At 40.2% G+C, this 26,970-nt stretch overlaps 1 long non-coding RNA gene across 1 annotated transcript; it reads right to left on the bottom strand.

Moving 5' to 3' along the window:
• Nucleotides 1-23,706: 23,706 nt before the first annotated feature.
• Nucleotides 23,707-25,749, bottom strand: LOC131908520 (uncharacterized). The gene is made up of 2 exons (XR_009378613.1): nucleotides 25,159-25,749; nucleotides 23,707-23,961 (listed from the first exon to the last, which is right to left on the bottom strand). It is a non-coding gene; the product is annotated as an uncharacterized LOC131908520 (long non-coding RNA).
• Nucleotides 25,750-26,970: the final 1,221 nt, after the last annotated feature.

Genomic DNA, 26,970 nt, shown 5'->3' with positions numbered 1-26,970 from the left:
ATCTTCTAGGAGTGATGTTGTCCACCCAGGCAGCTTAATCATGTTCAAACTCTTTTTTCTCCCTTAAGTTATATTTTAACTCTACAGTCATACTCTACAGTCAATGGTTAACACAAAATGAACTCAATGGCATCTTTGTCTGGGGATAGTTTTAGCTAAATAAAGTATACATTAAATTTAATTTTACATTTAAAAAAGTTGGCTACTAAAATTATTTAAATATCACTTACTTTGTGTTTGTGATTTCTAAATGAGTTTGAACCACACTCATTTAGAAATTATAATTTCAGTTAAAATGATTAAGCTTAAAAATGATACACTTTGAAAGAATCTGTAAATACTACCAAGCTTACAAAGCAAAAATATCCAAAGTTCAATGGTTAAGAGCACTTGTTGCTCTTACAGAGGATCCAGGTTCAGTTCCCAGAACCTACATAGTGGCTCACAACCATACATAACCAGCTCCAGGAAATCCAATCTGTCTTCTGACCTGTAAAGGCACCAGGCAAGCACATAGTGCACATACATAGTGCAGGCAAAACAATAATACACATAAAATAAAGTAAATATATAAATCTAAAAAGAATCCATTAAGAAAATAACTACAGTTCATAGAAATGTGGTTGAAATAGAAAAACTAAGGACTAAGGCTTAGGAGTAGAGTTCAGTGGCAGAGTTTGTATGCATGAGGCTCAGATTTTGATCCTAAGTATAGAAAAATAATGATGACAATAATTTCAGGGTTAGGAGTATTGCTATTTATCACCCTGAGACTCTGAATTCATTCCTTGAATCACCACTGTCTTAAATACTTTTTTTGTTGTTGCCATGAAACATCAAGGTAACTTATAAAAGGAAGTATTTAGTTTTGGAGGTTATGGTCTCAGAAGGTTTGTGGTGGTTTGTATGAAAATTGCCCCCATAGACTCCTAGAGAGTGACTATTGGGGGTGTGTCCTTGTTGGAGTAGGTGTGGCCTTGTTGGTGGAAGTGTGTCACTATGGGGTGGGCTTTGAGGTTTCAGAAGCCTGAGCCAGGCCCAGTGACACTCTCTCTTCTTGCTACCTGCAGATCCTGATGTAAAACTCTCAGATCCTTCTCCAGCACCATGTCTGCCTGTAAGCCACCATGCTTCCTGCCATGATGACAATGGACTAAACCTCTGAAACTGTAAGCAAACCCCAATGAAATGTTTTCCTTATAAAAGTTGCCGTGGTCATGGTGTCTCTTTACAGCAATGGAAACCCAAAGTAAAACAGGGTTAGATTCTGTGATGGCAGCAGGAACAGCTGAGACATTACATCTTGATCTACAAGTTGAAAGAGAGAGACACAGACAGACAGATAGACAGACAGACACAAGGAATGGTGAAAGCCTTTTGCAAACTCAGAGCCTGCTCCCAGTGACATACCTCCTCTAACAAGGCCACATCTCCTAACCTTCCCAATCTACCAATTGGGACTAAGTATTCAAGCATATGAGCCTATGGAGGACATTCTCATTCAAACCACCAAAACTACCACTCTCGCCAACCAAACAAATAAACAAAAAGTACAAAATAAAATACAAGACTATGGACAGAGGACTGGGAATATAGCTCTGTAGTAGAATGCTTACCCAGCATGTTTGGGACCCTGGGTTCAATCCATAGTACCCTCTTATAAAAACAACAAAAAATATATCCCCCAAATTCATAATAATAACTTCTTGGTAAGAAATAGGAGACTGAACTTGGAAAGAGATACCAAAAAACCTCCGCAAACATGATTTATAATATTCCATTTTATTTATGTTAGCCAAATATCTGAAATAAAAATGATTGTTTACCATTTGATCATTCTTGAGAATGGATAATCGTACTCTTTGTTATTTTGTTTAAATATTTCAAAAATTTAAAGGAACAATACATTAAAATTGAAACAACAACAACAACAACAACAACAACAACACACACACACACACAAGCATTTTCTGGTTTTCCAATCATTAGACACTCTTTTTAAACAGAGAATCCAACAAGGACTACACAGGAGATAAATTGGAAGGAATAAGGGATTTAAGGAGAGAGATTGTTACAGATATATATCAACTGACAATTTTAGATGTGACTCTGTAAAAATAATGACTTTTCTTGACTATAATATATTATGTACAACTACAAAAATTTTAGAGTTTTGAGGAAGAAAAAAATAACTTTGTAAGCCTGTTATTAGGAAAAAGACATTGGAATTTGGGGTTATTTTTTTCTGTTGCTTGAGTATTTATATTTTGACTTTTACTAATATCTCACAGATACTTTGAAACAAGCCCCCAATGAAATATGATTATTTTGTCTTTGAACGAATGCGCCTTTGCCTTGGGGCTCCAGATCAGACTGTGATAAGTCTTTCTTTTTCTAAAATGAAAACAGAAGTCAAGCCAATTGCTGATATTTATTAGTGCCTGCGCACTGCATGCTGGGCATGGTGCATACACTGCACAGTGTAAGTGAATTTTTGTGTAGAAGCTATTATAATTCCCACTTTACACAAAGACAAAAATTAAGCAGAGAGAAAATTAATGAGCTGCTAAAAACGGAGCTAGAAACAGGTAAAGCTGAGAACCATATTCAGAAAGTTTGGATACAGAGTTCATAACAAACCAAATCTCCTTGGAGGATCCAAGGCAGTCCTTGGGTCTATGTTGAATCTGTGTTGTGGTTAAGGTGGTGGTGGTGGTGGCAGTATATAAAACATCTTGTTGTCTGTTGCTATTTCCTCTACCCAAGCAACTCAGCAAAGGTTCATATACCTCCATTCTCTGACCTCAGAATACAAGGTAACCTGACCTGTAATTCAAAGGCCAGATGAGAGTGTTCCCAGCGCCAGTGGAAACACACAATAATTGACACCAAGCTGTGACAATGACACTATTTTCTGTCTTTGGGTTTAGAGAGTCATTCATCCCTTCATATATATCCTGTGATTTATGGATCCAGACATTCTTCTTCAGCTACTATCTTGTTCAGGCAACCCTTAAGACTGTAATGAAAACTCAGAACCCTGAAGGTATCTACATCTACCGGTAGATTCTTCTTACCATTTCTGAGAACAAACATAGGCATTCATGGGCCAAGGAAACTTTGTTGACTTAAAAATAATTTCATTGCACATTTAGTATTTAAATCATTACTGTAAACATTGCCTGGACTAAGTACTTTGCATATGTGACAGTGTATTATTTCATTTCATCTTTGTAACAACCAACTCTATGAGGAAGGGTGAATTATGATTTCATTGTTAGTGATATGTTACTTACTTTTCTCATTAATCAGACCAGAAAAAACAAACTTAAGAAAGGAAGGGTATCTTTTAGCTCCCTTGGGGAGGCATGGTAGCCAGATCACCCAACAGCTGGATACACTGTATCCACAGACAAGCAGGTAGACAAAGGTAGTGTTCAGCTCACACTCTTTGTATGGTAGCCAGATCACCAAACAGCTGGACACACTGTATCCACAGACAAGCAGGTAGACAAAGGTAGTGTTCAGCTCACACTCTTTGTATTTATTTCAGGACACCGGCTCTGGAACGGTCTGCCAATATTCAGAGTGGGCTTGATGGAGCTGAGGGACTCATCCAGGTCACAAAGACAGGAAAGGCACACATGCTGTCCCACTGAGGACTCTGAACCTGAGTCCATTTCATTGTCGTTCGTCATTTCCCAACACACAAAGACGTTCTTGTTTCTTTTTTTCTTTCTTTCTTTTTTCTTTGTTAAGAAATTTTCTACTCACTCCACATACTATCCACAGACCCCCCTCTCCTCCCTCCTCCCACCCCCCAGCCCTCCTTCCCAAGCCAACCCACATCCCCACATCCCCCAAATTGAGGTCCCCCATGGGGAGTCAGCAGAGCCCAGCACACTGAGCCTAGGCAGGTCCAAGCCCCTTCCCACTGCACCAAGGCTGTGCAAGGTGTCACACCATAGGCACCGGGTTCCAGAAGCCTGCCCATAGACCAGGGAGAGATCCCGATCCCCCTGCCTGGGTGCTCCCCAAACAGTTTGAGCCAAACAAATAACAAGAACCTGGAAACAACCTAGATGCTCATCAACTGAAGAATGGATAAAGAAAATGTAGCACATATACACAATGGAGTACTGCTCAGCAGTAAAAAACAATATCATGAAATTTGCAGGCAAATGGATGGAACTAGAAAATATCATTGTGAGTGAGGTAACCCAGACTCAGAAGGACAAACATAGTATGTTCTCACTCATAAGTGGATACTAAATGTGAGGGAAGGAATGGCCAGACTGCAACCCACAACTCCAGAGAGGCTCTTGTCTTCCTTATCCAGAGGGCCTATCCAGTCCCACGGGGGCTCCACAGCCACCAGTCCAAAGTCCATGGGCTTCCACTAATGTGGCCGATCATCTCTGTACGTCCTCCCATCATGATCTCAACGTCCCTCAACTGCAGTATTCCTCCTCTCTCTCATCAACTGGATTCCCGGAGCTCAGCCTGGTGTCTGGCTGTAGATCTCTGTATCTGCCTCCATCAGTCACTGGACAAAGGCTCTGTGATGACAGCTAGGTTATTTGCTAGGCTAGTCACTAGAGTAGACTGGTCCAGGCACCCTCTGGACCACTGCCAGCAGTCCAAGGTGAGGTCAACCTTGTGGATTCCTGAGAGCCTCCCCAGCACCCTGCCTCTTCCAATTCCCATGATGTACTCATCTATCATGATATCTTCCTCCCTGCCCTCCCACTCTGTCCCTGTTCCAGCTTGACCCTCCCATTTCCCTATGTTCTCATCCCCCACTTCTCACCCTCTGCCATCCCCCAACACCCAGTCCACTCATGTAGATCTCATCTACTTCTCCTTCCCAGGGTCATCTATGTGTCCTTCCTAGGGTCTTTGCCTGTTAGCTAGCCTCTCTGGAGTTGTGGGTTGCAGTCTGGCCATTCCTTCCCTCACATTTAGTATCCACTTATGAGTGAGAACATACTATGTTTGTCCTGAGTCTGGGTTACCTCACTCACGATGATATTTTCTAGTTCCATCCATTTGCCTGCAAATTTCATGATATTGTTTTTTACTGCTGAGCAGTACTCCATTGTGTATATGTGCTACATTTTCTTTATCCATTCTTCAGTTGATGAGCATCTAGGTTGTTTCCAGGTTCTTGTTATTATGAATAATGCTGATATGAACATAGTTGAGCATGTGTCCTTGTGGTAAGATTGAGCATTCCTTGGATATATGCCCAAGAGTAGTATAACTGGGTCTTTAGAAAGACTTATTCCCAATTTTCTGAGAAACTGCCATACTGATTTCCAGAGTAGTTGTACAAGTTTACATTTCCAACAGTGGAGGAGTGTTCCCCTTGTTCCACATAAGCTGTCTTCAGTGTTTTTGATCTTAGCCATTCTGACAGGTGTAAGATGGTTGAGATTCTTCTGCTGAGAATTCTCTGTTAGGCTCTGTAGCCTATTTTTTAATTGGATTGTTCAGTATTTTGATGTCTAGCTTTTTGAGTTCCTTACATATTTTGGAGATCAGCCCTCTGTCAGATGTGGGGTTGGTGAAGATCTTTTCCCATTCTGTAGGCTGTCATTTTGTCTTATTGACCATGTCCTTTGCTCTACAAAAGCTTCTCAGTTTTAGGAGGTCCCATTTATTAATTGTCGCTCTCAGTGTCTGTGCTACTGGTGTTATATTTAGGAAGTGGTCTCCTGTGCCAATTTGTTCCAGAATACTTTTTTTTTCTTTTTTTGGTTTTTTGAGACAGGGTTTCTCTGTGTAGCTTTGTGCCTTTTCCTGGAACTCACTTGGCAGCCCAGGCTGGCCTCGAACTCATAGAGATCCACCTAGCTCTGCCTCCCGAGTGCTGGGATTAAAGGCATGTGCCACCAACGCCCGGCTCAGAATACTTTCTAATTTTTCTTCTATCAAGTTCAGTGTAACTGGATTTATGTTGAGGTCTTTGATCCACTTGGAGTTGAGTGCATGGCGACAGATATGGATCTATTTGCAATCTTCTGCATGTTGGCATCCAGTTATGCCAGCACCATTTGTTGAAGGTGCTTTCTTTTTTCCATGGTACAGTTTTGGCTTCTTTGTCGAAAATCATGTGTTCATAGGTGTGTGGATTAATGTCAGGGTCTTCAATTTGATTCCATTGGACCACATGTCAGTTTTTATGCCAGTACCAAGCTGTTTTTATTACTATAGCTCTATAGTAGAACTTGAGGTCAAGGATCATGATGCCTCCAGAGGTTGCTTTATTATACAGGATTCTTTTAGCTATCCTAGGTTTTTTGTTTTTCCATATAAAGTTAAGTATTGTTCTTTCCAAGTCTGTGAAGAAGTGTGTTGGGATTTTAATGGGGATTGCATTGAATCTGTAGATTGCTTTTGGTAAGATTGCCATTTTTACTATGTTGATTCTGCCTATCCATGAGCATGGGAGATCTTTCCATTTTCTGTTATCTTCTTCAATTTCTTTCTTCAGAGACTTAAAGTTCTTATCATACAAGAACTTTATCATACAGGCCTTTCAGTTGCTTAGTTAGGGTTACCCCAAGGTATTTTATATTATTTGTGGCTATTATAAAGGGTGATGTTTCTCTGATTTCTCTCTCAGCCCGTTTATCATTTGTATATAGGAGGGCTACTGATTTTTTTGAGTTAATCTTGTATCCTGCCACCTTACTGAAGGAGTTTATCAGCTGTAGGAGTTCCCTGGTAGAATTTTTGGAGTCATTTATGCATACTATCATATCGTCTGCAAATAATGAAAGTTTGACTTCTTCCTTTCCAATTTGTGTCCCCTTGATCTCCTTATGTTGTCTTATTGCTCTAGCTAGAACTTCAAGTACTATATTGAATAAGTATGGGGAGAGTGGACAGCCTTGTCTTGTTCCTAATTTTAGTGGAATCGTTTTGAGTTTCTCTCCATTTAATTTGATGTTGGCTGTTGGCTTGCTGTAAATTGCCTTTATTATGTTTAGGTATGTTCCTTGTATTCCTGATCTCTCTAGAACATTTATCATGAAGGGGTGATGGATTTTGTCAAAGGCTTTTTCAGCATCTAATGAGAGGATCATGTGGTTCTTTTCTTTCAGTTTGTTTATATGGTGTATTACATTGACAGATTTTCATAAGTTGAACCATTCTTGCATCCCTGGGATGAAGCCTACTTGGTCATGGTGGATACTTTTTTTGATGTGTTCCTGGATTTGGTTAGCCATTATTTTATTGAGTATTTTTGCACCAATGTTCATGAGGGAGATTGGTCTGTAATTCTCTTTCTTTGTTGCATCTGTGTGTGGTTTGGGTACCATGGTAACTGTAGCCTAATAAAAAAGAATTTGGTAATGTTACTTCTGTTTTTATGGTGTGGAACAATTTGGAGAGTATTGGTATTAGCTCTTCTTTGAAAATCTGGTAGAATTCTGCACTGAAAACCATCTGGTCCTGGTCTTTTTTGGTTGGGAGACTTTTAATGAATGTTTCTATTTCCTTAGGGGTTATTAGTCTGTTTAAATAGTTTATCTGGTCTTGATTTAACTTTGGTATGGGGTACCTATCCAGAAAATTGTCCATTTCTTTCAGATTTTCCAATTTTGTGGAGTACAGGTTTTTGAAGTATGACCTGATGATTCTCTGGATTTCCTCATTGTCTGTTGTTGTGTCCCCCTTTTCATTTCTGATTTTGTTAATTTGGATGCTCTCTCTCTGCTTTTTGGTTAATTTGGATAAGAGCTTATCTATCTTGTTGATTTTCTCAAAGAACCAACTCTTTGTTTCATTGATTCTTTGTATTGTTCTCTTTGTTTCTATTTTATTGATTTCAGCCCTCAATTTGATTATTTCCTGGTGTCTATTCCTCCTGGGTGACTTTGCTTCTTCTTGTTCTAGAGCTTTCAGCTGTGCTGTTAAGTCACTAGTGTGAGATTTCTCAAACTTCTTTATGTGAGCTTTTAGAGGTATGAATTTTCCTCTTAGCACTGCTTTCATGGTGTCCCATAAGTTTGAGTATGTTGTACATTCGTTTTCATTGAATTCTAGGAAATCTTTAATTTCTTTCTTTATTCTTCCTTGACCCATTGGTGATTCAATTGGGTATTATTCAGTTTCCATGAGATTGTAGGCTTTCTGTAATTTTTGTTGTTGTTGAAATCTAACTTTAAGCCATGGTGGTCTGATAAGACACAGGAGGTTATTTCAATTTTTTTTGTATCTGTTGAGATTTGCTTTGTGACCAAGCATGTGGTCGATTTTGGAGAAGGTTAGATGGGGTGCTGAAAAGAAGGTATATTCTTTTGTGTTAGTGTGGAATATTCTACAGATATCTATTAAGTCTATTTGAGTCATAATGTCTGTTAGTTCCCTTATTTCACTGTTAAGTTTCTGTCTGACAGACCTGTCCATTGGTGAGAGTGGGGTGTTGAAGTCTTCCACTACTAGTGTATGGGGTTTGACGTGCGATTTAAGCTTTAGTAATGTTTCTTTTATGAATGTTGGTGCCCTTATATTTGGGGCATAAATATTCAGAATTGAGACTACATCTTGTCGGATTTTCCCTGTGATAAATATGTAGTGTCCTTCCTGATCTCTTTCAGTTGATTTTAGTTTGAAGTCTATTTTATTAGATATTAGGATAGCTACACCAGCTTGCTTCTTAAATCCATTTGATTGAAAAGTCTTTACCAGCCTTCTATTCTGAGGTGGTGTCTGTCTTTGAAGTTGAGGTATGTTTCTTATATGCAGCAAATGGATGGATCTTGTTTTCATATCCATTCTGTTAGCCTGTGTCTTTTTATAGGTGAATTGAGACCACTGATACTGATGGATATTAATGACCAGTTATTGTTAATTTCTGTTATTTATTTATTTATTTTTTGGTAATAATGTTATATGTTTCCCTTCTTCAGTATTTGTTGGTATGGGACTATCTATTGCCTGTGTTTTCATGGGTCTATCTGACTTCCTTAGGTTGGATTTTTCCTTCAAGTGCTTTCTGTAGGGCTGGATTTGTCGAAAGATATTGTTTAAATCTGGTTTTATCATGGAATATTTGATTTACTCTGTCTATGTTGATTGAGAGTTTTGCTGGGTATAATAGTCTGGGTTGGCATCCATGGTCTCTTAGTATCTGCATAATGTCTGTCCAGGACCTTCTGGCTTTTAGAGTCTCCATTGAGAAGTCGGGTGTTATTCTTATGGGTCTGCCTTTATATGTTACTTGGCCTTTTTCCTTTGCAGCTCTTAATATTTTTTCTTTATTCTGTATGTTTAGTGGTTTGATTATTATGTGGCTAGGGGACTTTTTTTTTTAATCCAGTCTATTTGGTGTTCTGTAACCATCCTGTATTTTTATAGGCATTTCCTTCTTTAGGTTGGGAAAGTTTTCTTCTGTGATTTTGTTGAGTATATTTTCTGTGCCCTTGAGTTGGTATTCTTCTCCTTCTTCTATCCTTATTATTATTAGGTTTGGTCTTTTCATGGTGTCCCAAATTTCCTGGACATTTTGGGTCATGACTTTGTTGGCTTTAGTGTTTTCTTTGACTGATGAATCTATTTATTCTACCATATCTTCAATGCCAGAGATCTGCTCTTCCATCTCTTGCATTCTGTTGGTTATACTTGCATCTGTAGTTCCTGTTCATTTACTCAGATTTTCTACTTTCAGCATTACCTCAATTTGTATCTTCTTTATTGACTCCATTTCAGTTTTGAAATCTTGAACTGTTTCCCTCACTTATTTAATTGCTTTCTCCTGGCTTTCAAGGGATTTACTGATTTCTTCCCATTTTTTGTTTGACTTTTCCTCAATTTCTTTAAGGGAATTTTTCATTTCCTCTTTTAAGATCTCTAATATCTTCTTAAAGTCATTTTATGGTAAATATCTTCTGTTTCTTCTGTGTTGGGATGTTCAGGTTTTGCTGATGTAGGTTCTGATGGAGCCATATTGGTTTTTATGTTGTTGACTGTATTTTTGCACTGGCATCTACCCATCTCTTTCTCCACTTGGTGCAAGCAGTATCTGTGTCTGAGGGAGCCTCTCTTGGCCTGATTGATACTCTTGATCCAGTGGGAGCTCTTGGTCTAGTCGATGCTGATGGACTTTTTGTCTTAGGGAACAGCTCTTAGTCCAACTGGTGCTAGTGGGCTCTGCCTCAGGGAGTAGCTGCAGTCTTAGCTTGTGGTAGATGGTGATAATCTGACTTGTCTGCCAACTGGCCTCTTATTCCAGTTGGGTGCTGGCAGGTTCTGTCTCAGGGAACAGTTGCAGTCTGGGAGGGTGGGTGGGATTTGGGAGAGGTGGGGCTTGGGTTACAGGGTCTGATGGGGGATGGGGGTAGTCTGTCCTGTGTGCAGGAGTTCTGCCTGCCAACTGGCCTGAAAGTGGAACTTCAGTGGGTGGTGGTGTAGGGGGCACAGGGTTGTGCCCCTGGGCCCAAAGCCTAGGGGCTGGGGTGTTCGGGTATGAGAATAAAGACTCATCTCTTAATCCAGTCGGGTGCTGGCAGGCTCTGTCTCAGGGAACAGTTGCAGTCTTGGGGGTTGGGTGGGGACTTTCTTGTTTCTTATTGCCACTTGGTGTAATATGACAATATTTAGAGCAGTTGGGATTGCAGTTTACACACAATCTTCTAGACACTAATATAGCCAATGATATAGACAACATTATTTCCTGTAAAGACATCTTTTTATGCAGTATGCCAAGTGTGGCTTGAAAACTTATTGCCAACTCCTGATTCCACCCATTTGGCATTCAGGAATGGTACACAACCCAAGAAGCAATGCTCTAAATGGCTTGTTTTTGCATTGCCCAATGCAACCCTAGAGGAAACTTGGATGACTACCAGTTTATAAAAATAAGGAAATGAGAACCATGTTTAATAGACAAGAGAACTGCTGGTGATTGGAGCCAGGGGTTAGCCTTTTGAAATATGAAGGGAGATGGAGGATGGGTGAGGAATGCGTTTGGGGGAAAATAAATCAATGTAAAGGGAGCTTAACCCTAGGGGACTGACCTGAAACCAGACTCTAGGCACTTGAAAAACTCTAGTGACTCCATAAATACCTTTTGAATTAAGTTTTCTTCCATTTCTGTTCACTGATGGCTGATGAGCAGTCACCATTTAGGGGCTTTGACTGTTGAAATGAAATGCTAATTAGGATGAATCTAAATGGCCTGAATGCTATTGCATATTTTTCTGAGACTCAGTCTCCTTTGGTCTTAAAGAGTGTTCACGGGGTTGAGGATTTAGTTCAGTGGTAGAACACCTGCCTAGCAAGCACAAGATCCTGGGTTCAGTCCTCAGCTCCAGGGTGGGGGCGGGGTGCTCACTACAGTGTTTTCCTGGCACTGTTGGCAGGGGGTCCATACAATGCCTTTGGATTTCACCTGTGTTCCAGGCATCAGTTTAGGACTGAGTCTGCACCATGAGTGTGAATCATTAGAATAGTGTTGTCCATAGTGAGAACACAGAATCCCCCAAGTTAGGGGAGCTGGTGAATTGATGGCAGAAAATTTTTCTTTGATCATGTACCTGCCACTTAAGATGCAGAGATAAACTGTACACAGAGAAAGAGAGTAAAATGAAAACTGAAAATACTAAAGTCCCAGTGTTCCTCCTCCTAAACTCCTTAACTTAAATAAAGGAACAGGCATTGATTGTGAATAAAGGCAGAAGCAAAACAAAACCCAAAGTTTGCTTCAGGTTTTGTGTCTGCGTCAATTCTCTTTCCTGCCAAGGGACAAGTGTTTGGGGGAAAGAAGCATGCATTTTCTGGGAAATGAAATCAATGCTCTAAATTTTTGACTAAGCCGAGAGGGGAAGAATCAGCAAGGCAAGAAAAAGTTGCACAATATCATCTGGAAATTCCTTTGCATTCATTTTTCCTTTGCTCTGAGAGAAACTTTTATCTATGGGAAGACAGACCTGTCTTGGCGTCCTGCGCACAGACTTAACATGAGTCCTTGCAGTCTTCCAAATATAAAAAGTTGTTCTCATCATTTCTGCCCCACAAATGAATCTTTAGGAGATGAACCCAGCAGTCATTTGAGGATAAGCCTACCAGTTATGATGTCGATCTCTTTCTTGACATGGTGCTCCACCTACATCTCAGTTCAAATATTACCCTGAGTGTTCTAGTTTCGTTCAGTTGCTGGGATGAAACACCGGGACCAAAATAACATGAAGAGGAAAGTGTTGGTTTGGCTTACACTACCAGGTCACAGTCCGTCATTGACGGAACCAAGACAGGAACTTGGAGACAGAAACCATGGAGGAACTGGTTGTTGACTCACTTTCTTACACAGCCCAGGACCACCTGCCAATAGATAATGCTGCCGTCAGTGGGATTGACCCTGATACATCAACTAATAATCAAAACAATCTCTCACAAGCCTAAATTTGATCTAAGTTGAAGCTTTCCTCTCAAATGACTCTAAGCTGTGTCAAGTTGACAATTAAAGCTAACTAGGACAATTGGTAAGGCGTCTAAGACTGGAAAAACAAAACAATTTATTACTAAAAGAGGTATAAAAGCTTACAAAATAGGATTATTGGAACAATCACAACTTGACTGTGAAAGTACCAACAGTTCTTCTTCATGAAAAACACTTATCTCCAGCAATTAGTTCATGAGTACACGAAGAGAGATCAAATGTTTCTGGGCTATTGCAGTACCTCTGCATACACATTTTGAAATAATCCACAATCTCACTTTAGTTGTCAGAACATATGCCATTCAGAATGACAAGGATGCTGACTTTCTGTAGCAGTCCGAGGCTGGGTCCTCCCTGAGTTTTCTTGATAAGCTGTATACTATATCACATAGACTTTCTACTCATAGTCTGTTGTTCAGTGATAAAGTTTGGTGGCCATTCCTTCTGCTTTTGCTTTTGAATTTTGCCCTCTTTTTGAACATTCTTAGAAGCAAGAACTTATGGGTCCCAATAACCCTTTCCTTTCGTCTTCATTAGTAGGATACATACTCAGAATTCAGAGTCTTTAACTGTTCAAATATTGGTTTGAAATACATATAGAAAGGAGTAATGTCAGTAAATTGAAGGGATAGTAATGGCCAGTTCTTGATCTCCATAGAATATTGACTTAATGATACATGGATGGAGATACTTTTATGGGAATTCTAGAATTTGAGCATTTTCAGTGCCCAGGGCAAGCATGGGTGTAAGTATAGTTTCATTGAAATGGCTTAAAGTCTCACTTGTTCTACATACTTGAAACTAGCACAGTTCAACACTGGAAAGCAATGTTTTGAAAGCATTGGGTCAGTATTTTGGTTTTTTGAAGGATGTCTGTGGGACCTATTTAATTGTACATCATTTGGGCATGGAAGAACAGGCATAGTGTATATGCATGAGGGGGTACTTAGAATAAAAATTGTAGGGGTGATGCACAGTTCAGCATGATGGAGAGAAGGTACACAGCCCAATGTTTCTCCATCAGGAGGGAGGGAAAGGATAGGTGTGTAGACCTGCCATTCTGACTTTTTGGGAGAGCCACACAATCTCTCCTGACATATGGCAATGAAAATGAACTGGTTTAAATTAGAAGCATGGTGATCACTGGGAGAGCAAAACTGTTACTCCACAATGAAAAACCTTGCAATGCCTCAGGAGACACAAGGGGGAGCAAGAGATTGTGAATCCCTGAAAAAGAACCAGACCAACTTGAAAAGTTGCATGACAACTGAGAAGTTGCATGCTCCCAAACACAAGCTTTAAGATACTGCAGAATCTCTAGCTATTCTCATTGATCAGAGAAATCTCCTGCAGGAATCCAGTGGACAAAGACTTGAGTAATTATTTTATCAGATGTACAGACTCCAAGACAGTTTTCAGACAGAGAAACAGTCATGTAACTTGGCCCAAAGAGAGAAACACATAAAATCCCCAGAAGCCAACCCCAAAGAAACAGATGTAGATTAATTACTTGACAAAGAGTTCAAAAGAACTCTTTTTAAAAAATAGTTGTATTAACTCTTTGGGAATTTCATGCAACGTATTTTGATCATATCCACCCTTCCCTCAAGTCCTCCCAGATCCACTCCACTTTCATATCGATCAACTTTATGCTCTCTTTGTCTCTCTGTCTCTGTCTCTCTGTCTCTCTGTCTCTCTCTCTCTCTCTCTCTCTCTGTCTTTCTGAATGGAGTCCAGTTTGTGCTGGCCAACTACTTCTGGGTGTGCCCTCCCCACTGGAGTGTGCTTGACTTACTATGGGTCACACTATTAAAGAATAAAGACCCTCTCTCTCCCAGCAGCTATCAAATGCTAGGAGTGGAACTCTGTGACCACCTTCCCACATTCATGCTGGGATTTTGTTCGGTTTGAACTTGCACAGGTCTTGTACATGATGTCAAAAATGCTGGAGTTCATAGTTTCATTTGCCTGGTGTCTAGAAAGCATGGTTTCCTTGGAGTCATCTACGTCTGGCTTTTGTAGTCTTTCCAATCAACACTCTCTCCCATGAAGATCACTGAGCTTTGAGGATAGGGATTTGAGGGGCTGAACAGTCCAAAGTACCATATTCTCTTCACATTGACCCGTTGTGAGTCTCTGGGTTGTTTTGTTTTGTTCAAAACAGAGTTTCTCTCTGTAGTCCTGACGGTCCTGGAACTCACTCTCTGGACCAGGCTGGCCTTGAACTCACACCTTGGACTTCACCTGCCTCTGCCTCCTGAGCACTGGGGTTAAAGGTGTGCACCACCACCACTTGGCTAATGAGTCTCTGTTAATGAACACTCTGCAAGGAGAAGCTTCTCTGATGACGGCTGAGAGATGCACTGAGCTATAGGGATAGCAATAAATCATTTCAATGCTACATCTATTTAACAGATTAGTAGAAGTAAATTCTCTACTGAGACCTATGGGCCTTTCTAGCTACGAGTTAACAGTGCCAGGTATGGCCTCCATCTAATGGAGCAGCCCAGTGTTCTATGAACTCAAGAATGATGCATGAACAAAATAAATAAAATGCAGGCCAGTGAGCAGCAGATAAAGGTGCTTGTCTGTAAGCCTGATGAACTGAGTTTCATGGTGGGCACCCATGAGGAAGAAGGAAAGAACTGACTCCTGCAAATTGTCCTTTGACCCCTCCACAAATAAATATTGAAAAAAATCATTAAAGAAAAAGTACTAAAGTAATATAAATACATGAAATAGAAGATCTTACAACTGATGCATAGAAATTAAAAGCATTATGAGTTCTACAAACAATTACATGCCAACACATTGGAAAACATAGAAGTGGCTAAAATTATAGAAACATGCAGCCTGTCATGAAAGAATTACATAGAACTAGAAACTGTGAACAGATCTATAACTAGTAAAGAGACTGAATGAATAATCAAAACCTCCTCCAGCTCGTGCATTCTTTCTACCTCCTCTTCTTGTGATATTCTCTGTTGGGTAGAATAACAAGGATGTCCTGTATGGAGGTGAGTACTCAACTGCCATGTATTTTCAGCACTCTGGCCAGTTGTGAGTCTCTGTTTTAACCACTGCCTACCATAAAAAAAGACTATTCTCTGGCCAAGGATGAGAGCAGCATTAATATAGAAGCATGAACATAAATACTTAGATATTTTTGCCGATGTGTTCTATTTAACAAAACAATAGTAGTATGTTCCTACCTAGGACATAGACCCTCCCAGTCACCCCCTCCCAAATTCTTATCTTTTTAAAAATATACCACACTAAGTCCAGTTAGTGCTAGCCATATGCACATGGGTGTGAGGCCATTTACCGGGAATTCTACCAGTGACTACATCATCTAAAAAGAATGATTCTTCCTCCCTTAACAACTATCAACTGCCAATATCTCCTCAACAAGGGGTGGGGCCTGGAATCTTATTGTCTTCAAATAGAGATACTTTGGCTTCTTCCTTTCCTATTTGCACCCTCTTTATTGGCTTCTCTTGTCTTATTGATCTAGCTAAGACTCTCAGCACTGTCTTGAATAAGAATAGAGACAATGGACACCCTCATCTTATTCCTTACTTTATTGGAAATGTCTTTTGTTTTTTTCCCATTTAATATACTATAGGCTTGTTGTATATAGTATTTATTACATTGAGATATGCCTTTTCTATTCTAAGTTTCTTTAGGATTTTTCATTTAAAAAAATTTTTGAGATTACAGTATAATTATATCATTTTGTTTCTTTCCTTTCCTCCCTCTAAACACTCCTACGTATCCAACCCCTTGCTCTCATTCATATTAATGGCCTCTTTTTCTTCAATTGCTGCCACACACACACACACACACACATTTTTATATATTTATGTGTATATATATTTATATATAACCTGTTCAATCTGCACAATGTTACCTGTATGCATGTTTTCAGAGCTGACCATTTAGTATTGGATAACCAATTGGTATGTTACTCCCCGGGAAACACTTTCTCCTGTTCTCAGTATTCCTTAGTTACTTGTAGTTCTTTTCCTAGGATTGAGGTCTCTTGCATTTTCCCCCTTCTACATTAGTATGTCTATTGATGTCATCCTTGTTCAGGTGATGTTTAGGAAGCCATGTTGGTGAGACTTTATTTGTGTAGCTTCTCTTGCATTTCTAGGCAATACAAGCTCATAGCAAACTTCCTGTTCCTCTGGCTCTTACAATCTTTCCAGTCCACTTTTCTACAATAATCCTTGAGCCTTGGGTGCAGGAATTGTGTTGTAGATATATTAGTTGGAACTGGGCTCTGCAACTCTGCATTTTGACCAGTTGTATTTTTTGTTTTTTGTAATGATCTCAGTCTGTTGCAAAGGGATGTTTCCTAGGTGAGGTGAGAGTGAGAACAACATATATCTGTTGGTATAAGATAAATTTTTAGAGTGTAGTTAGAGATTATGATGATTTAGTAAAGTGATGGTTATATATTCTCCTCCAAGATTCATGACTTCTAGCCTAAGGTAGTTGGTTGGGTTCCAATATCAGGCATGATCTCCCTCTTATTGAGTGGGCCTAAGTCCAACTGGAGAACTGTGGTTACTGCCAAGATATGTGTGCTACTACTGCCTCTTAGGATTATCATGCCATGTTGGTCCTTAAGGAGTTTTATCATGAAGGAGTTTTGGATTTTGTCAAAAGCCTTTTCAGAGTCTTTTGAGATGACAATCAGTTTTTTGTCCTTGTGCCCACATATGTAATGTATAACACTTAATGATTTCACCTCTGGAATAAGGCCAAGTTGATCATGCTAAATGATCTTTTTGATGTGCTCTTGAATTTGGCTTTCATTGATTTCAATTATTTATTCCTTATTGAAACTTGCTTTTTATTGCTACCATATGGTCTGTTTTGTTAATCCTTCTGTGTACATTTGAAAATATTGTGCATACTATACTGGGGTGAAATATTGTATACATATCATTTAGGTTCAGTTTGTTAACTGAGTTATTAGATCTCCAAAATGCCTTTTAATTTTCATCCGATCACTTCATCACTACATATATGTGTGGATATGTGACCATCAGTATTGAATTTTAAAAAAATTCTTTATTATTTGAAAATTTCATACAAGTATGGAACACACTTTGAGGACTCCCTCCTACACACTTATTTCTGATAGCTTACACTTTAGAATTGTTAAAGCTATTTTATTTGGTACATATAAATTTATTAAATCTTGATTAATCTTTAATTTGATCATTTTGTCTCTTTGGAAAGTCCCTCTTATTCACTAATACAAAATAATACAGTCATTCTTTACCTAGAAGAATACTAAATGATGTAATATTTAGATGTTTTGATCCTTCTACTTTAATTAGCTACTCATTTTTTCTACTTAACTCTAGAATTATTACATACAAAGTTATACTTTTTACCTAATTACACCAGCTTTTGATGAGTTTTAACTGTTGTACTTTTCCCTGTATCTGTTAGCAGCATCATTTCAGCTTTTTTTATATATATCCCTAGTATTACAATGTGAATATCTGACTTGTTAGAATTTTATTTATTTTCCCTTACTTCTCCAACACTGCAAGGACCTTACATTAATTTAACTCCATTTAATCTTCTAATTGAAGCTTTTTCTACTGTTCATTATCTAAGTCCTCTATATAAACATTGATCCTTTATGAAAGGAGGGCTCTGAAATATTTTTATGGCATTTCAGTTATCTCATTATCACTGTTTTACAGTGCATAGAATTTGCTAGCTTGTTTCTGTCTCATGGTTTTCATGTTCTTTCTTTGTTGTGTTTTTACATTCAGGTTTTAGTCCCCCCACCTTCCCACTGTTTTGTTTTTCTTTATGACCCCTGGTTAATTGTCTCCACTTGGATTAATTTTGGCTGTGGGGGAAGGAAGTTGGCTGAAATAATGAACAGTGGTTTTCATCAGTCTCAGTGTCAACTGCAAAGAAGACACTCGTGTTGTGCTCCTGACACAGTGCAGAGACATCAGTAAGAGTGTACTGCTTGGGAAAAAATGTAGTTTATAGTTTTTGTGTAGTTTTATAGTTTTCTGTGGGTATCAATATTTAAGTATTGAGTCAAGGAGGGGATGGTAAAGGATGAGGAAGGGTAAAGTATGAATGAAAAGGAATGTATATTGACTATAGGTATGAAAACAGTAGATAAAATAAATATTTTTAGAAGTATTTATTCATTTATTTGCATGAACATGTGTGCACCACATGTGCACAGGAGTCTGAGGAGGTCAGAAGAGGTATCAGATCCCCTGGAGCTGAATTTACAGTGTGAACCACATGTAGGTCTTGCAAACCAAACCCCAAGCCTCTGCAAGAGCAGTAAGCACTCTTAACCTCTGAGCCATCTCTCTAACCCTGAGAAAGTATCTATTTTTTATATAATTTTTATTAAATTTTTTCTTTCCTTTTACATACCAACCCCTGTTTCCCTTCCTCTTCTCCCACTCCCCTCCACCTACCCCCACCCCACCCCCATCCCCTCCTCATGTCTGGTAAGGCCTCCCTTGGGTAGTCAACACAGACTGTCATAATTTCAAAAGTTTTGACCATGTATTTGCATGTGGATATGTGCATATAGTGTGCGTGCCTTTGGAGATCAGAAGAGGGTGTCTGGTCCCTTAGAGTTAGAGTTACAGATGGTTGTGAGCCTAACAGGGGTGCTAGGAACAAAACTTAAATCTGCTGCAGATCAGTATGAGCTCTTAATCACTGAGACATTTCTCCAGGCCCAAGAGAACATATCGTGTATTAATTTTAGAGAAAGGACAGACATCAGTGAAATATGTTATAACACAAACAAACACCTAAAATACTCAAATATAAACACCAACAAAAACACAGTTCAAGAATAATAATCATAATAAAGTTTAAGCATTAAAATAATTAAAATAAAATGAACCTTACAATGAAATTGAAGGTTTTTTCCCCCTTAAGTCTATAATCCTTCCCAATTGAAGACAGTTTCCCTCACCCCTTTTATTATTTTTTTTAAAAAGCTACTCATACTCTGCATGTGGTGAGAGTTGCCAGTGTCTTTAGTTCAAGTAGGTTAGATCAGTATGCCCTTCCAGAGAGAAGGATGTGTCTGGCCCAATATCACTTTCTATCAAATTGCAAATCAGAACCCCATTTCTGGTGCTTTGTAGATCAGTTAGTTTGTACAGGGCTTTTGTGCCTAAGGCTCTGAGGGAGTGTGGAGGGTTTGCCCACACTATTTAGCCTCTTTTTTTTCATTCCCTCTGGATATGGCAGCAACCTCTGCCATCGGCTTCCTGCAATCAGATCCTGGATACAGTGAGTGTGGGATCCTGTGTACAGTGAGTCCTGGATACAGTGAGTGTGGGAGGGTGTAGGTGCTGTGAATCTCCGGTCGGTTCCCTTCCTGCACCTCTGCTGTTGTGTCTGTCATCAGTACTACCTTGGGGTATGTTGCTCTCAACAGCATGCTGCAAGCTTTCAAGTTCTGCTGAGTTCTCCCTGTTCTCATTCTCAGGGCAGTGGAGAAGCTCAGAGCACTGTAGATTTCTTAGCTCCTGACTCCCATATTCTTTTCCTATTGCTGTGTCCATAGCTTGCTGTGCTCTCCTTTCTGAAAGTGGCTTTGGGTTTCCCTCGGCTTTCCTGGTAAGTGGTAATCACAGGCCTTGAGTGTTTCTCCTTTGGTGGGACCCAACGCTGCAGGAGTGGCTGGCCATGGCTGGCAGTGTCCCCTGGCTTATTTGTGCAGAAAACCTCACTTCATCTTAATTCTATAGTGCTATCTATTATCTATCATCTATCTATCTATCTATCTATCTATCTATCTATCTATCTATCTATCATCTATCTGTCATCTATCTGTCATCTATCTATCATCTATCGTTATCATCTATCATCTATCTATCATCTATCTATCTATCATCTATCTATCTGTCATCTATCTATCTATCTATCTATCTATCTATCTATCTATCTATCTATCTATCTGTCTATCTATCTATCATCTATCATCTATCTATCTTCTGTTTTTGTGGTTTTTCATCATGATTTTCTCCATCTGATCTCCCAGATTTGGGCTTCTAATCCACCATCTTGCCACAGACCTCTCTTTTGCCAATTTTCTCTCTTAACTAAATAACTGCTTTATTAAAACATCACGAAAACATAGTGCGTTGCATTCCCTCAGGTAATCAGGAGCCTTCTGGTAGCTGTCAGTATCACTTCATAGCCACATTGTTCTCGTAAAGATTGTATATGGTATTTCTCTACCACATCCCATTTTCCAGTCTTTCTATTCTTCTGGGGTTAATATTGAAATATGTAGATAAGAAAAGTTATTTTAAGTTTTGAACTTCAGTACAAATCTTGTGAGAAACAGTGTGTATGTATACAGAGGAGCTGTTAGTAGATTTGTCTCAATGTTCATTATGGATGTCTAGTATTTTTAGACGCTGTTGTCTCTTTGCTACAGAGACTATTCTCACTTTTGCTTAAAAGTCGGCACCTGGACTCACTTCAGTTAATTGTCTATTCTTGATTGTTTGGAAACTGCCAGGAAATATTTATTGCAAAAGCATTTTAGAAGAAGGCATTGCAACATCTGTTCTGTTTCTGTAAGAATTTATTTGGTTCTAGTCATAGATAAGACCAGAAGACCTGGATACAAATCTATTAACAAATTATTGCCTTCATATCTTAAATCTGTGTTTTCCAAGCGGCACTAAATGAAGTATATGACAGGACTGGCCTGCAAAGGGCCTTCTCCACGTGGTTCATATGTGGGCATCTTGCACTTAAAAATGCTATAATACACACACACACACACACACACATACACACACACACACATTTGTAGAATATATATGATTGGAACAAGGGACGTTGGCATGTGGGTAACCTATCCTTTCCAGATATTGACACTGGGCATAGAGACATTGGTACTGCTATCAATCTTTACAAGATAAAGTCGGCAAGCTCAAGGAACCGATAATACAGTTTTGTCTGTGCTTTCTCAGAGTAGCTCATATAACTCTAGACTCTCCACAGTCCATATTATTGGCAGTATTTCAAGTGTTATTCTTTCTTCAAATAAAACTTGTTGCTGTTGATGGTGGGAAGAAAAGTGACTTGAAAAAGCAAAGTGTTTTTATCCACCATGGTTCTTAATTGTTGAGCATTATCAGCTGAACTAAGTAAATGGAAAGTCCCTCTCAGACTTCAGTCATAAAAAGGGATTAAATCTGACATACTGCCACAGGACTAGACTCTTTGGTTGGGATGTTACCAAAACCTAGGATCCCTCTGAGGGTCCTCAGAATGCATCAGAACATGATGCAGAGACATCACAGTTAGTATCTCTGTGCTTTTAAAAGACAGACTTATATCCACATCCATTCTCTCTGCAACTGTAAAGGGGCCCATACCCGTGAGAGGGGAGGAAGAGGTTTTAAGAGAGGGTGCTGGGGAGAGTATTAGAACACATGTGGACGTGAAAGTGAAAGAGAGATTGGGGATGTAGGAAGGAGAGAGTGACAAGAGGGTCAATTCAAGCTAAGTATTATGAAGATGCCAATAAGGAGACACTCTAGTTTGGATTTGTATGCTAATTAAAAGTGAAATTACAACCAGGCATGGTGGTGCATGCCTTTAATTGAGTACTTGGGAAGCAGAGGCGGGTGAATCTCTATGAGTTCAAAACTAGCCTGATCTACAGAGTGAGTTCCAGGCCAGCCAGGGCTGCATAGTAAGACCCTGCATTAAAGAATAAGAGCTCAATCATTAAACAAAACAAACAAATCCACAGATAATGCTACTGGGTAGGACCTGTGTTTTATCTGAAATTTGGGTTAGTATATTTCAGAGGAATGAAGAAAAGGCAGCAAAAATTGGCGTTTAATTTTTGTGAAGACATTCACAATAAACCTACCGTATTTGAGGGCTATCATCTAAAGAGTGGAAATGAATCCCAAAAGCTTCCTCCTAGATGCAAGTTCTAGGGGAAGCAGTTCCTATGCAGACCATTAAACCTGCACACTTCTGTGTTGGTTTGTTCAATTAAGGACAATCTGAGGGAGGAAAACTTGTGCACCAACCCAGTTCTTTAGATCTCATTTCTGGTTCACTTTTGACTTCCATCCAGTTCTGATGGAAGATCAGATCATTTGAGCATGAGCCTATGGTTTCAATCAGAATCTGGCCAGATATGTGACATGACTCTTAGCTATAGACTTAAGACCATTTTGGGAGCTAGAGAGAAGGCTCATAAGTTAAGAGCACTGGCTGTTCTTCCAGGGGTCCTGAGTTCAATTCCCAGCAACCACAAGGTGGCTCACAACCATCTACAACGAGATCTGGTGCCCTCTTCTGGCATATAGGCATACACACCAGCAGAACATGGCATACGTCGTCATCATCATCATCATCATCATCATCATCATCACAGAACTCTCTCTCTCTCTCTCTCTCTCTCTCTCTCTCTCTCTCTCTCTCTCTCTCTCTCTCTCTCTGTGTGTGTGTGTGTGTGTGTGTGTGTGTGCGCGCGCGCTTCCTGGGCAAGGCTTGAGCTTGCTTTCCTCCTTACAGATAAAAAGTATCAGGTGAGAAAGGCAAACCAGCTTCCTTTGGAGAAGTCCGTGTGTTTTATTATGAGTCACAGGCATAAGTCAGCCTCACTGAAGAACCAGAGACAGCTCTGCACTCTCTATCCTGGGGGCTCTGCCTTGTCCAGCCTCAGGATCTTACAGCTGCTGAGCACTGGGTATGTAAGCATATGACTGCTGTCCTAGAGCCAGACTCCCATGAAATATCTGCCCAGCCCATCGACACTCAGGAACAGTCACACTGTGAATCAATTCAAGTTTGGGGATGAGTCCAGAGTCTTTGGATTCTGGAAAAGGAAATCATTAAAATAAAATCCAAACTGGCTCAAATATTAGACCAATTATAGGCTGATATGAGCTACATGCTTAAATGGATACAGATTTGAACCCCTTTAACCACTGAGCAGAGACAATTCACTAGAAAGTGTTAAATATCACCAAGCATTGGAGGAATTAAAAAAAAAAAAAAGGTATCTCTTACCGCTGCCCCCTACCATCCTGTCTCTCATAGGAGATCGACACAGTTGTGTCATCTCTGGGACACTATGAACACTTGGATTTGGGGCTGATCAGCCACACCCTGCCACTAACAAGGCACAGGAAGCCTGTAGCCTCTGTCGGCTCTCACAGTCTTTGGATGGCACCAGATTGCAATTTGGCTTTCTTTGCATATCTGTTTGTGTATTTTCAGAGGCTATTCCAAGGCTTCCAATATGACAAGGGTCAAGAGAGGTCAGGGTCTCAGCCACTAGAAACTGAAGCCACTTCAAGAAACATGGCTCCCCCTGGAAGCACTGGCATGGGAGAAGGATTGCCTTGTTGACCTCACATCTTGGAGACCTTTCTTCTTTAATATGATTTTCCTGCTGAATACTGTTCTTGGCTGAGATGATCAATAAGGTAGACCATGTTTACCTGCAAAGAGAAAGTTTTGTAAGGAAGAGACTTTCTGATGGCTGAAGCTGTGTGAAGTTGTGATATAGGTCAAGGGTCCCTGAGGGTGGTGTCCCTCAAACCTTGCTGGCACCTGATACCTTGGGAAAAGTCCTAGCACTGGGGTTTTTAAAGTTCCCCTCAAGTGAGTCTAAGGTGTCCATGGGAGTATATGAGAAATTTTTGTGCAAGGCACACCGTTTCCCACTTCTTTAGCTCCTCCCCTTCTGTTCTACTTCTGCTATCTGCTACCACACCTCTAATGCTATCTCTGCTCTCCCACGCTCTGCAGACTGAGAGTAAGAAAGCCCTGCTTCACCACCCTCCTCATCACCTCCCACTCACTCCCCACCTCTGACTTTGTCTCACTTGTTGAACATGCACAGGTATGTTAAACTACTTTGCCACAGAATCCTTACTAAGATCAAAGAACTCAATCTTCCAGGTATGAATATGCACGGAAAGAAGACGCAATATTTAGAAAAGGGCCAGATATGGCTTCACAGGTCTGTAATCCCCACACCTAGGAGACTGAGATAGGAGGGACACCAGTTTAAGTAAAACCTAGACTTCATAGTGAGGTGTGAGGTCAGTCTGGGCTATGTAGGAAGAGGCTGTGTCAAACAACAATAAACAAACAAAAACAAAACTCCTCCACAAAATTAGGGAGAATAATTTTGCCAAGGACAGGGGATTTTATGGGGAACAATTCAGACCGGTCAGTGGAAGCAGCCCCGACTCTCACCTCCCAGATAGAAAAGAATCATTCCCATTCAGAAAAGCCAGGGTGGGTCACTATGGCAACATGGATGGCACAAAGACAGCTGTGCTGCTGTTCCCAATTTGCTCCAGACAAAACACTGGGAGAGAAAGCCAACTGCCAATACTGCCTAGTGGCAATCTGTCCAGAGGCTTTGGCACATCCAGCTGGGAAGGATGCCACTGTTGTGATATGGCATCCTAAAGGACAGGCTTAGGTATCTTACCTTGCTTGCCTGGACTCCAAAGTCGAGGCTCGGTATTCCATTGGTTTGTGCAAGCCTCGGTCTAACATGGAGAGGACAAGCAAGTAACCTTTGGAGCCACTATATAAGGAGCTGGGATGGGGTTGTGGCCCAATAAACTATTCAAATGACATGGGAATTATATGTTCCTAATCCTAACAGAGTCTATACTTACTTTACTGCATATATTAAAAATCTTTTCTTGGTTGTTGGAACTTAACTGGAAAACCATAGCTGTGGAAGCTCTGGAAAGAGGGAAGTAATGCAGAGACCCTGTTTGGAGGGCTCTTCAGTCTCAGGTGCTTCCAGGGACACTTCTGTTCCAAACCAGGAGCCAGGAAGTGAGGGCGTTCCCTCTTGCTCTTTCTCTTTCATTTCAGTGGTCCATAATCTTCAGGGCTAGCTGAGATACTGGTTTCCTAGGAACTGGAGCAAATCCAGGCCTGAGCTCACCATTACCGCAGAAAACCCAACCCATACTAATGACTGATAATGCCTCCCAGCATGAGTTAGATACAGGCCAGACACTGAAGAAGCCAACGGCTCTGTGTCCTCCCCTGTCCTCCAGAGCCACCCTGTCTGCCTTGTGGTTTCATTGGATGTTTCTAGGTAGCCACAGCCTGTGGAGCCTCAAGTCCTCAGCTGGGCTTTAAGATGAGACAGTTGGAGAAGGGTGAGTCAGGTGTGGTACCCTCTCACCACACCTACACACTGCAAATACCCTTTATACTTCTTCATCTCTATTCAAATTAATTTTATTTTAGCATATGGTTTCTTTGGGAAAGCCAACTGGTGGTCTCATGGCTCCAACAACCAAATCCAGCTGTTTGCTTTCTGCTGAAGTCCTCTGAACCTATCCCATCATCACAATGCTTTGGGATGAAAGGCTACTATGTCAGGAGCTCTGTGACAGATTCAGCATACAGAGCTGTTTTCAGCGTCCTGGGTGATTATGACATGTATTCTCCTTCTTCTTCTTCTTCTTCTTCTTCTTCTTCTTCTTCTTCTTCTTCTTCTTCTTCTTCTTCTTCTTTTCTTCTTTCTTCTTCTTTTCTTCTTTCTTCTTCTTTTCTTCTTCTTTTTCTTCTTCTTTTCTTCTTTTTCTTCTTCTTTTTCTTCTTCTTTTCTTCTTTTTCTTCTTCTTTTTCTTCTTCTTTTCTTCTTTTTCTTCTTCTTTTCTTCTTTTTCTTCTTCTTCTTTTCTTCTTCTTCTTCTTCTTTTCTTCTTCTTTTCTTCTTCTTCTTCTTCTTCTTCTTCTTCTTCTTCTTCTTCTTCTTCTTCTTCTTCTTTTGGTTTTTCAAGACAGGGTTTCTCTGTGTTGTTTTGGTGCCTATCCTGGTGTCTGTAGATCAGGCTGGCCTCGAACTCACAGAGATCTGCCTGGCTCTCTCTGCCTCCTGTGTGCCGGGATTAAAGGCGTGCGCCACCACTACCTGGCTATGACATGTATTCATATTTGGTCATTACAGTTTAGATCTCTGGTTCCAGACTGAGAAGCCAGTCACTTGATGAGTAATCAATGTAATCAGGAACCTTGCTGTAAGTCACTTAATTCCCATGGGCCTCGGGGTCCTTCTCTATAATTAGGTGGGAAGAAAGTGAGGCTCTAGACAATATGGGCGACTATGTAGCCCACTGCCCAACGTGTTTGCTTTGGGAACTTTGCACATTTTTGGACCTGGCATGCCAGATTTCATTTCCTCACTTTGTTCTGCAGACTCCAGAGTCCTACATCTTTCTGAGGCTTAACGCATTTGGAAGCTAGGACAGAAAGAAGGAGACAGATATCCTTTTAGCATAATAAAATATCGAGACCGGTCTTTCAGAGGTTAATGCAGACATTATGACCTAGATCCCTTTTTCTCACAGTACCCAGAGCCCTGCCAGCTCAAACAGATAGGAACAATTAATTCAGTTTGGATCAGTTGCCAAGTAAAATCCATAAGCCAAGGGCCTTGGGAGGAAAAAGAAGAGGTCCCAAAGAAAA

The sequence above is a fragment of the Peromyscus eremicus genome, chromosome 4 (assembly GCF_949786415.1).
Source record: "Peromyscus eremicus chromosome 4, PerEre_H2_v1, whole genome shotgun sequence".
Classification (NCBI taxonomy): Eukaryota; Metazoa; Chordata; class Mammalia; order Rodentia; family Cricetidae; genus Peromyscus; species Peromyscus eremicus.
This window is presented reverse-complemented; position numbering and strand designations above follow the sequence as displayed.